Consider the following 12,160-nt stretch of genomic DNA (forward strand, 5'->3'; position numbering starts at 1 on the left):
TAAATTGAAGTACGTGAAATAATAAAATAAGAAATCTAAGACTTTAGGAATCTCGTTTTAATCAATCCACAATGCTTGAGTTATCGATCTAACCTTATAATTCAATTAGAATCAAATAAGGATTTGTTCCAATCAGAAGATGAAAACTATCAAATCTAATTTCTAAAACAAAGATATAAATCCCAATTGATTAATCTAATCATAAAAAACTAAGTAATTGATCGCATGAAATTCCAAGCATGCGATGTACTCATAGTTAACAATATATCAAGGAATTTTACAGATCAAATAACTTTCACCAAACTAATAATCAATCAAATCAATTAAAATTCATCATATTCAAACCACTATTATTGAATTAAAATAAATCAAACATTAAGAATTTATCAAAATCTTCACTCTTTAGCCTTATCTAAGAGATTAGCTACACATCATGCTAAGGTAAACTAATCTAAAATAATAAATAAAATAAAATTGAAAACCAAAACTAGAAAATGAAGAAGAAGAACAATAAAAAAAAAGGATGACGTAGACACTCCCTTGCTCTTTCTATCTTTGTGATTATGCCTTAATTGCACTTAGAAGTGTTCATATAGACACTCCTGCCTAGATTAACAACAAAAGTCACACTTGCGCAAATCCACCTGCACTGTCGATCTGACTGTCGAACAAATTGACAACAATTGATAAACCATCGATCAAACGACAACCCTGTAGATTAAATCGAAAGTGCCCAAAAACATTCAATGAGCAAATTCAGATTCCTGATAATATTTCAATTGAATCGACATTACTGTCGATCAAATAAAAAATCCTACTTTTGGCACTTGAATTGAAGGCATTTAATTGGAAATTTCTGCGTAGAAAGTGACCAATTCTTTGATCTTTATAACTTGATTTGTTAACGACTCCAACATGCTTGATCTTGATATCTTCCGAGCTTTTGCTCTTCAAGAATGGCTCAACTATTCTTAGCCTTCTAATAATCTCCTGTATAGTAAAATTTCATCTAACGAGAGCTAATTTGTCATTTATATGCATGAAGAAAGAATGTGAAATTAAGTATAATCATGTAAATTTAAACAATTATAACCAGATCTCCTATAACAAATGGAAGAGAACAAATTTTTTAAGTTTTAAATAATTGAATAATAATATAAAAAACCAATTTTTGAATAAATTATTAGAAGAATTTAATTAGTCAACAAAGAAAAGTGTGCATGTGTATCTTAAAAACAAGACCTGGAAAAAGAAGAAAAATGCCATAAGCTATAGAATACAAAACTTTTAAGTTGTGGAGGAGAATACACAAGAAAGTAAGTCAGTGAATCCTGTCATCTTTTAAGTATATTATCACTTTATATTTATGACCATAAAGTTTTTTTTTTCCCTTCTGAAAAGCACATAAAAGCAGATATTCTAATGCTAATTAAAAAAAAAAAGAAGTGAAGTAGTTGAAATATGTGAAATATGCATTCAATTAAGATAGACCGTTTAAATAAGCATATTATCACCTATGAAATTTATACACATGCAGCGCCCAAAACTTCGAAGGAACATTAAATAAATAAATAAATAAATAAATAAAAGAAGCAAAATCTCGAACATGAACATAGCATATTAAGATACCTAAGAAATTACTAATAGGAAGAATGAGTTACTAATTGAGGACAAAAAAGAGTGTAAATTGGATGAACCTGATGAATTTTCCTTCTCCAGTTCTAACACTTCATCTTTCCCTTACCCTTAGACCACTGACTAATAGGAAGATTGCATCTTTCAAGATAATTCCCTTGTCGTCTATAGTTTTAATACTTTATCTTTCCCTTACAATTAGACTTGGATCATGAATGTGACGAATTTTCATTCTCCCATTCTAAATTTCTTCCCCTAGCTATCAACGCATCCATATAGGAACCTATGCTACTATCCTTCTTTCTCAACACCCTCGACTAAAAGATTAAGATGAGAATCTTAACATCAATGGTCTCTCTACCATTACACATAGTGTCTACAAAGCTCTCGTAAAATTATAGAAGAGAGTTCAATAGGATTAAGGCTTGATCTTCCTACTCCATCTTCACTTCCACACTCATTAATTTGAAAAGGATCCGATTGAACATATTGATGTGTTCATTAAGATCCGACCCTTCCGCCATCTTTAGATTATAGAATTACTTTTTTTGGTACAAACAATTTGACAGTGATTTCATCATGTATAAGCTATCTAGCTTATTCCAAAGTCTTATGATAGTCTTTTGATCAAGGACATTGTAAAGAATGTCATCCGCCAAATATAATTAGACTGAGGTTTTTCCTCTCTCATCAAACTCTTCCCACTCCTCATCTTTCATAGATGTTGGACTCTCCTCAATACAAAAGAATGCGTATCGTAGCCCTTGCTAAACTAGAAAGTTTCTCATCACACTTTCCATAGTTCGAAGTTGTTTTACCGATGAACTTCTCTGTTTCTTCATTTCATACTTTATGTTTAATCCCTTAATTGTCATGATTCAAATCCAAACTCGAATCCTAACATTAACTCTAATATCACTTGTTGGGAATCCTCATAAGCATGCCTCGAATTCAGTTACACTAAGATAAAGCAAGTGTAATCAACGTATGCACAAGTACACACGAATTTATGTGAACAAACCCTTGTGAGAAAAACTATGGCACAAAGTGACAACGAATCACTCTGAAAGTAAAAGCATAAGAGATAGATGTGCTTATAATGTCAAAAACCCTCAATTTCTCCTCCCCAAATCTTATAAATATTTTAAACCTCCTTAGAGTACCCTAATCTCATAATTATATTCATATATATAGTGTCGTGCCCGGAATAGGAAATAATTCGTGCAATTATGCAAAAATATGCACACTGTCAATCTATCCATCAATCGATCGACACCGATTAAGCAATTCTCGATCAATCGAACTCCCATGTTCTAGCAATCCAACATGCTCAAAATTGTTTATAGAGTTTAGAAGTAATTTTCAAAATTGATCAATTGATCGAGTGGAGACTTCGATTGATCGAGATTATCTAAAATTATCCAGAGATCAACCTGTATAATTCAAGGTAAATCGATCAGGGTAGTCGATGAGTTGAACCCCTGCATTATGTATAGATTTAAGTAATTGACAACAAGTAATGATCCAGTGCTCACCATTAAAACTTTTCTAGTCCGCAAAAGTTTTGAATCAAACTGATATTTGTGTTTTCCTTTCATGAAGGTCTTTGTGACCTAATCAGCCGGTTCAATGGCAAATAGATATTGCTGTGGTCCTTTGGAAGTTATTAACTGTGGGTGTTCAATCACCACTATTTCCCTTGATGTGGTCCGCTTGAGATGTGGATCCACCTAATTTTGGGATCATCTCCCTTAAAATGAACTGGAAAAAGGAATGGGCAGTGTGGATAAAACACACATCATGGCAACCAAATATTTCCATTACTGACGGGTTGTTGGAGGGGTCGCATCCAAGTTAGAGTGGGGAGCCGATTAGGTGTGACCCGAGCACAGAGATATCTCTGTGGCCGGGGCTGTGTGGGGCCCAAAGAGATGTTTGCAACAAAAAGGCCACATTTAACTGGAAGTTTAAAAACCAGGTAGATTCAAAATTCGGGTGGGCCACCCCCACACGAAACAGTGAGGATTGAACCTCTGGGCTGACAGAAGTTTTGTATCAGGATGATATTTGTGCCTACAGTTTACCTAAATGTTAATATCCCTATGAATGGATTGGATGGAAAATAAAAATCAGGGTCAACTCCACGAAGGTTTCAACCATGGACGTTTCGTTCCCACTGTTTCGTGTGATATCGCCCACCTGAGTAATGGATCTTCCTGATTTTTAGGCTCCTGTCTTAATGTGGTCTTTTAAAATATATGGGTGGAGTGGATTTGTCATGACAATCTCTGTGGACCCCCACAGCCCCGGGTAGAGAGGGTCACAGGCAATTCGCTACCATCCGAGTCCGTTTGCACAGCCACGGAACTGCATGTTTTTAGAGTATTTTGCAATAATAATAATAATAATAATAATAATAATAATATCTTCATTTAGAGTGCGGATCCTCTGCCTCTCGGAGGCTGGAACTCCCTGCCTCCAGCGTTTTCATTGGTCAACGTCCTTGTAGGTGCCACGTCATTAATTTTTTAAATATATTAAAAAATACATTTAATAAGAACCGTAACGGAGACGTTAAACTGAAGCGGTTTGCGCACTGAGTACCATAATGAGTAAAGTGTCACGCCCCAAACTCGGAAAACGGGCTCACAAAATTTCCGATCGCCGAATCCGGTACCGACAGCCTCCGTAGTGCCCCATTCTTGGATTCCGGCACTCACATACCAGATTCCGATCCTGGGACCCTACAAGGAGGATTTTCAGTATGAAAATTTTTTTGTAATGGAGCATAACTATAAGCATAACCAAGTCACAAAACAACATCACCACATATCCACTAAATCAAAAACTTTAAGTACAAAGCGGAAAGGGAAATACAGGGTGATCAAAAGCTTCAAAATAAACTGATGTGCACTCCTGCCTCAGTGCTGCTGCTGTCCAACACTACCTGCACGCAACGGTCGTGCATAAGCTTACAAAAGCTTAGAGGGTGGTGTAAGTGTGTGAGCAAGGCCAGCGCCAAGTGTACAGTATCAGAGTAATGCGAAAATATGCGATAAGTCCATGAATGCTATCAGCTGTACCAAAGCTATATGATGCAAGACATGAATGCTATCGGCCATACCAAGGCCATGCGATGCGAGGCCTATGTAGCCAAATGTCATATGCAAGATGCAAATCGAGCATGTCAGTCCTCATCAAGTACACATCAGTACAGTTCCTCTCTGGATATCACCGGGGTCTAATACACCTCACAACGACTGCCTCCTCCCTAGCTGCACAGTCAAGCGAGTGGAAGAGACCACACTATTCGCCTGACCAGTAGTCTGCTAATATCTACCCGGCTCGTCGATAGCGGACTCATTTGCGAGCTGGTCAAACTCAGCCTAGCTTATAGCCCCCTCACTCGGGCGGATAAGGCCACACCCCCTTCCAATCGACCACGACACAGTGGGAGACGCGGCCTACTGGTATTCGGCACTCGGGCGCTCATGTATCCACTCGGTCTAGACGTTGGAGCATCTCCTGGTACCAAAAAGGTTCTGGGACTTTCACCCAAGGACATCCTAAGTGCCCACAATACTAGAGCCAATATTTTCGGTATCCGATACAACCATCCACGATGTGCCTGTGGAGGCCACGGCCCTGATGTCGCTAGGGCATGCAGTGATCAAGTCACACATATGCGGAATGCATGAGTTACATCGTCAAATCATGCAGTAATCCCGTGCGTACCACGCACTCATGTGGGGGCACTCCGTCTCATAAGGAGTCCCGTAAATGTCATAGCCCAACGGCTTATACTATGATCAAACATTCCTCATATCAAGCATACATATGATGCGTATAGGCATGTATTATGGAGCTATACTAAGCATGTTATAAAGTGATGAATTATCCCTACAATGCAGATGGGCCTAGAAGGCCTACACACAACAAGTACGGCCTTTCAATGGGCCCTAGGGAGAGTCGTAATGTGGACATTTAACCAATATTATACTTGCAATGTGGACGTCAAACCAACATTGCTCCCAAGGCATAGCTTGCCACAAACCATGGAGAAATCACGCATTGCAATGGACCCTAAGGACAACCCGTTGGGCCTCGATCCATGGGCCTTAGGTATATCAAATGGGTCGTATCACACGGGCCTTACATCCATCAAATGAGCCACATTAATGGGCCTTACCAACGGGCCTTATGTACATTGCAATGGGCTATAACCCATGTGCCTTAGAATATATCAGAATGAGCCTAATCACATGGGCTTTATGTATCTCAAATGGACCACACCAATTGGGCCCCATATGTAGATCAAATGGGCCTCATAACATGGGCCTTATAAATGCCAAGGTGGGCCTTAAAAATGGCCACAAATACATACATACATATATATATATATATATATATATATATATATATATATATATATATATATATATATATAAAATCATGGCAAAGGATCAACCGATCCTCACCTCAAATAATAGTGGTAGGACCCACTTGAACCACCGATCCGACTCATTCTTTAGCTCATGCCTTAAAATGAGCTTGCAAAAATGGATTGACGGTTGGGGTGCAACGCAAGCATCAAGGTGGGGTCCACTGTCCAGACAGTGAACAGTGTGGATAAATACATGAATCATGGTGGAGTCCACCGTCCACTGCCGTGGACGACGTGGAGATAACACAAACACAGGGTGGGTTCCACCGTTAGCACGGTGTGAATAACATACATCACTGTGGGTCCCATGTGGGGCCCACCATAACATTTATTTTTCCATCTAGGCCGTTGATAAGGTCGCATAGACCTAGATGAACGGTGAAAACAAATTTCAGATTGATCAAAAACTTCCGTGGCCCAGAAAAAGATTTCAAAGGCAGAAGTTCAATCCCATTGTTTCCCATGATGTGGGCCACCTGGGTCTTGGATGAGGCTGAAATTTGGAGGGAGGCCCTCTGCCGTAAGACCCACCATATGAACGGGTTTGATGGAAAATATTCATCAGGGTGGGGCCCACGTCAGGGGCCGTGGGATGGTGCTATCCGCCTGCCCTCCCTGGCGCGCTGGCGTCTGACAGCAGCAGCAGCCATGCTGCTGTTTGCACATATATTTTTTTTTGAAAAAAACTTATTTTTTTGTGGTTTTTCATGGGTGGGGCCCGCTTCAAGATAATCCACTCTAACCATTAGATTTCACAGTTCATAACAAGTTTATCAAGTCCAATATTGGGCCTGTTTCAGCGTGTAGAAAAATTCAGTGAACTTTAAACGGTGGAGATCACTGTTTGCTAAGCAATGGCCCACCAGAATCTCAGATTGACCTCATTTTTCGGCTCAACGCCTAAAATGAGATGGTTAATAGGATGGACGGCGTGGATTAAATCCATTCATCAAGGTGGGGCCTAAACAAGTGGGCCACCAAAAGGCTTGTTAACCAAGCTGATATTTGTGTTTCACGTGGACGTCCAGCATCCCTGGACGCTGGACGGTCTGGGCCTTTCACACGGATAAGGTGGGCCCTGTTTAAGTGGGCCACCAATGATGAGTGTTGTGGATACAATACATATAAGTTGGGTCCCACCTATAGATGGTTTAGGATAAAATACAAGCCTTATGGTGGGGTCTATTCGGGCGGGCCACACAATCACACCAACATCACAAGAAAAGAAGAATAAAAGAAAGGGAGGGAGAGAGAGAGAGAGATATATACACGTGTGATGGAGGGACCCCGGCACTATGGGCCCTCCGTTCAAGCATCCAATCATACATCAAGTGGGTCCCATTGCATATGGGCCCACCAAATTGAAAATCAACAGTGGAGATCCTTTCTCCACCAAACTAAAAGGTCTAGATGACCATATTCATGCATGAAAATAAACATCATGATGGGGTCCATGGAGAATGGCCCCATCATGGAATGATCTTAAGCATCAAGGTAGGCCATTAGCCACATCAAGGGTCCAAAGCAAGATCCATACCATTGATCGGTAGGCCTCACTTGGCCCATCATAAGAACATGAAAATCTAGCCTATAGAAGCACCCACCGGTCGATCTTCTCGGTCCATTGAAATGCCGGTCTCCTTAAGCTTCACTTTGATGGTGGAAGATGAGAAGTGAAAGGCTAGGATGGAGGATTTGGGATGGGAAAGTGGGCCACCAAAATCACATTTCTCTCACATGGAGAAGCTTGGACGTGAGCTCACTTGTTGCTTGGGATAGAGTTGAGAAATGAGAGAGAGAGAGAGAGAGAGAGAGAGGGAGAGATGGGATGTAAAGAGAGAGAGAATGATGGATGTGAGTGATGGGTGAGGTGATGTGTACTTGACTAGCATGGGTGTGTAAGAGAGAGGGTGAGAAAGGGTTGACTTTGGAGAGAGAAAGCATGGGTTGCTTGTACTTGACATGAGGTGATGGATGGGATTGATTGATGGGATTGATTTGACATATTGTAGAGATTCTCTTGGGATTGCAAACGCGCGGCGTTTTCTTCGAAATAAACGCCGGCTCACATCTCCTGCCAGGGTATCGGATCGGTGCGAGAGACGCGGCGTCGGAACCGCGGCGATGGTGCGGTCGCAATGGTACAAGTCTTGATTTAAGCCGACTCAAATGTACAGCATAAGGCTTAGGGTCGATCACAACGCCGATTATACGTCACAGGTTGCCGAAATTCGACAGGAAGGATCGCGGGATTCGACGGAACAGGACGGACTAGGATACGGGTCTTACATAAAGTCTGTAGAGCCCACCATTATTGTCATTCCTGCATTGTATCAACTCCATCTATCTCTTTTATCATCTAATTTTAGGGTTTTACAACAAAAATTAATCATATCCAAAGATCAAGTGGACCACACCACCTGAAACCATGTGAATTGAATTCTACGGTTGAAAAGTTTTTGGGGATTGAATTCTACCGTTGAAAAGTTTTTGGGGCCCACGAAAGTTTTATATCAAGATGATATTTGTTTTTTCCATTCATCCATATCTTTGTGATCTTATGAAATGTTTAGATGAAAAATATAAATAATTGGGGGCTTAGAAACACTTCAATGGTGAAAATTAATAATTCCACTATTTCCTTTGGTATGGTCTACTTGAGCTTTTGATATACTTTAGTTTTGGGCTCAACTCCTAAAATGATCTGAAAATATGGATGGACGGTGTGGATAAACCACATGAATTCACAATGGGCCCAATAGAGTTTACTAAGTATGATAAGACTCGGTACGCAATCCGATTTCACGTTTTAGACGCAGAGTTCCTGCCAAAGCCTTTTGCAGTAAGATCCTGTGCAAGGATTCCAGATGGGCCTACTGCGATGTTTGTGATAAATCTAATCCGTTCATCCATTTTTAGATATCATTTTAGGACATCATACCAAAACTAATGAATATACAAAACTCAAATGGGCCACACGAGAGGAAACAGTGGGGATTTAGTGTCCACCGTTGAAATATTTATATGGCCACAAAAGTTTTGCATCGGTCTAATATTTTGGTGTTTTCACTTCATCCTAGTAAAAATGACCTTTTAAATAGTTTGGATGGCATATAAACATCAAGAGGCCCAGGAAAGTTTCAACGGTAGGAATTTCTTTCTCCACTGTTTCATCTTGTATGGCCCAATTGAGTTTTTGATCATCCTAATTTTTGTTTACATGTCTTAAAATGAGCTCTAAAAATGGATGAATGGATTGGAATTCTTATAAACATCACGGTGGACCCCATCATACATCCAGCGTTGGAACTTGATGCAAAAGGCTTTCCCTAGTGAATCCGCGTACATGGTTTCCATTGAAAACGTATTGGCTACTCCCCTGCCACTTGGTGCTCGTGGGCCCACTATGATGTATGTGTTTCATCCATGCCGTCTATTTATTTTTCTAGATCATTTTATGGTCTGAGACCAAAAATGAGCTATAACCCAATCTCAAGTGGACCACATTACATGAAACAGTGTTGAATAAATGTTGACCATTAAAAACTTTTTAGGGACCGTAAAAGTTTTGGATCAAGCTGATCTTTGATTTTTCCCTTCACCTGGGTCTTTATGACCAAACCAATAGATTGGATGTTAAATAAACAATACGGTGGGCCTTAGGAGGACTTTAATGATGGATATCCAATCACCATTGTTTTCCTGTGGTGTGGTCCATATGAGATTTATATCCCTCTCATTTTTGGGATCAACCCCTAAAATTATATGTAAAAATAGATTAACGGAATGAATGAAACATATATATCATGGTGGGGAAGTGATGTCACCCATTTATATGGGTCCCACTATGATGTATGTTTTGTATTCACACCGTTCATCCATTTGGAGAGATCATTTTAGGGCATGAGTCAAAGAATGAATCGGATCCAAAACTCGAGTAGACCCCACCATAGAAAATAGTGGAGAAGTCACACCCACCATTTATTACGATTGAATCCAATCCAAACTTCGTCACTTTGTCTACTGAACCCCGTCACTTTGTACTGCAACCCCATTACTTTGTCTACTGAACCCCGTCACTTTGTACTGCAACCTCATCACTTTGTCTAGTGAACTTCGTTACTTTGTACTGCAACCCCTTCACTTTATCTACTGAACTTCATCACTTTGTATTGGAACCCCGTCCAAATGGATGAACGATGTGAATACAAAACATACATCACAGTGGGACCCATATAAATGGGTGACATCACTTCCCCACCATGATATATGTGTTTCATTCATTCCGTTAATCTATTTTTACTTATAATCTTAGGGGTTGATCCCAAAATTGAGAGGGAAATAAATCTCATATGGACCACACCATAGGAAAACAATGGTGATTGGATATCCATCATTAAAGTCCTCCTAAGGCCCACCATACTGTTTATTTGACATCCAATCTATTGGTTTGGTTATAAAGACTCAGGTGAAGGGAAAAATCAAAGATCAGCTTGATCCAAAACTTTTATGGTCCCCAATTTTTTTTTAATGGTCAACGTTCATTCAACACTGTTTCATGTAATGTGGTCCATTTGAGATTGGGTTATACCTCATTTTTGGTCTCAAACCATAAATGATCTAAAAAAATAGATGGACGGCATGGATGAAACACATACATCATGGTGGGTCCACATAGCACCAAGTGGCAGGGGAGTAGCCAATACGTTTCCAATGGAAACTGTGGACACGGATTCCCTGGGGAAATCCTTTTGCATGAAGTTTCAGCGCTGGGATGTATGGTGGGGTCCACCATGATGTTTAAAAGAATTTCAATCTATTCGTTCATTTTTAGAGCTCATTTTAAAACATGTAATCAAAAATTAGGATAATCAAAAACTCAACTGGGCCCTACAAGAGAAACAATGGAGAAAGAAATTACTACCGTTGAAACCTTCCTGGGCCTCTTGATGTTTATATGCCATCCAAACTATTTATAAAGTCATTTTTACTAGGATGAAGTGAAAACACCAAAATATTAGACTGATGCAAAACTTTTGTGGCCATATAAATATTTCAACGGTGGACACTAAATCCCCACTGTTTCCTCTCGTGTGGCTCATTTGAGTTTTGTATATTCATTAGTTTTGGTATGATGTTCTAAAATGATATCTAAAAATAGATGAACGGGTTGAATTTATCACAAATGTCGTAGTGGTCCTATCCGGAATCCTTACGCAGGATCTTACTGTAAAAGGCTTTGGCAGGAAATTTGTGTCTAACATGAAATCGGATTGCGTACCGAGTCTTATTGTATTGAGTAAACTCTATTGGGCCCACTGTGAATTCATGTGGTTTATCCACGCCATCCATCCGTATTTTCATATCATTTTAGGAGTTGAGCTCAAAACTAAAGTATATCAAAAGCTCAAGTAGACCATACCAAAGGAAACCGTGGAAGTATTGATTTTCACCATTGAAGTGTTTCTAAGCGCCCAATGATTTTTATTTTTCATCCAAACTGTTCATACGATCACAAAGACATGGATGAATGAAAAAAACAAATATCATCTTGATATAAAACTTCCATGGGCCCCAAAAACTTTTCAGCTGTAGAATTCAATTCACACTGTGGTGTGGTCCACTTGATCTTTGGATATGATTAATTTTTATTGTAAAACCCCAAAATTAGATGATAAAAGAGATGGATCGAGTTGATAGAATGCACAAATGATAATAACGGTGGGCTCCACAGACTTTACTCATTTAGCTTACCGTACTGAGTTACTAAGCACGCAAACCGCTTCCGTTTAACGTCTCCGTTATAGTTTTTATCAAATGTACCTCTTCTAATATATTTTAAAAAATTGATGAGGTGGCACCTCCAGTGACGTTGACCAATGAAAACGCTGGAGGCAGGGAATTCCTGCCTCCTGGAGGCAGAGGATCCGCACTCCTTCATTTATTATCACTAGCTTCGTCACGCGCCTCCCTGCCACCAGCAACGGCTGGTGTTGGTGCTCTGTGGGCCCTACCATGATGTATGTATTTCATCATGCCGTCCATCAATTTTTCTATATCATTTTATTATATGAGACCAAA

The sequence above is a fragment of the Magnolia sinica genome, chromosome 9 (genome assembly GCF_029962835.1).
Source record: "Magnolia sinica isolate HGM2019 chromosome 9, MsV1, whole genome shotgun sequence".
Classification (NCBI taxonomy): domain Eukaryota; kingdom Viridiplantae; phylum Streptophyta; class Magnoliopsida; order Magnoliales; family Magnoliaceae; genus Magnolia; species Magnolia sinica.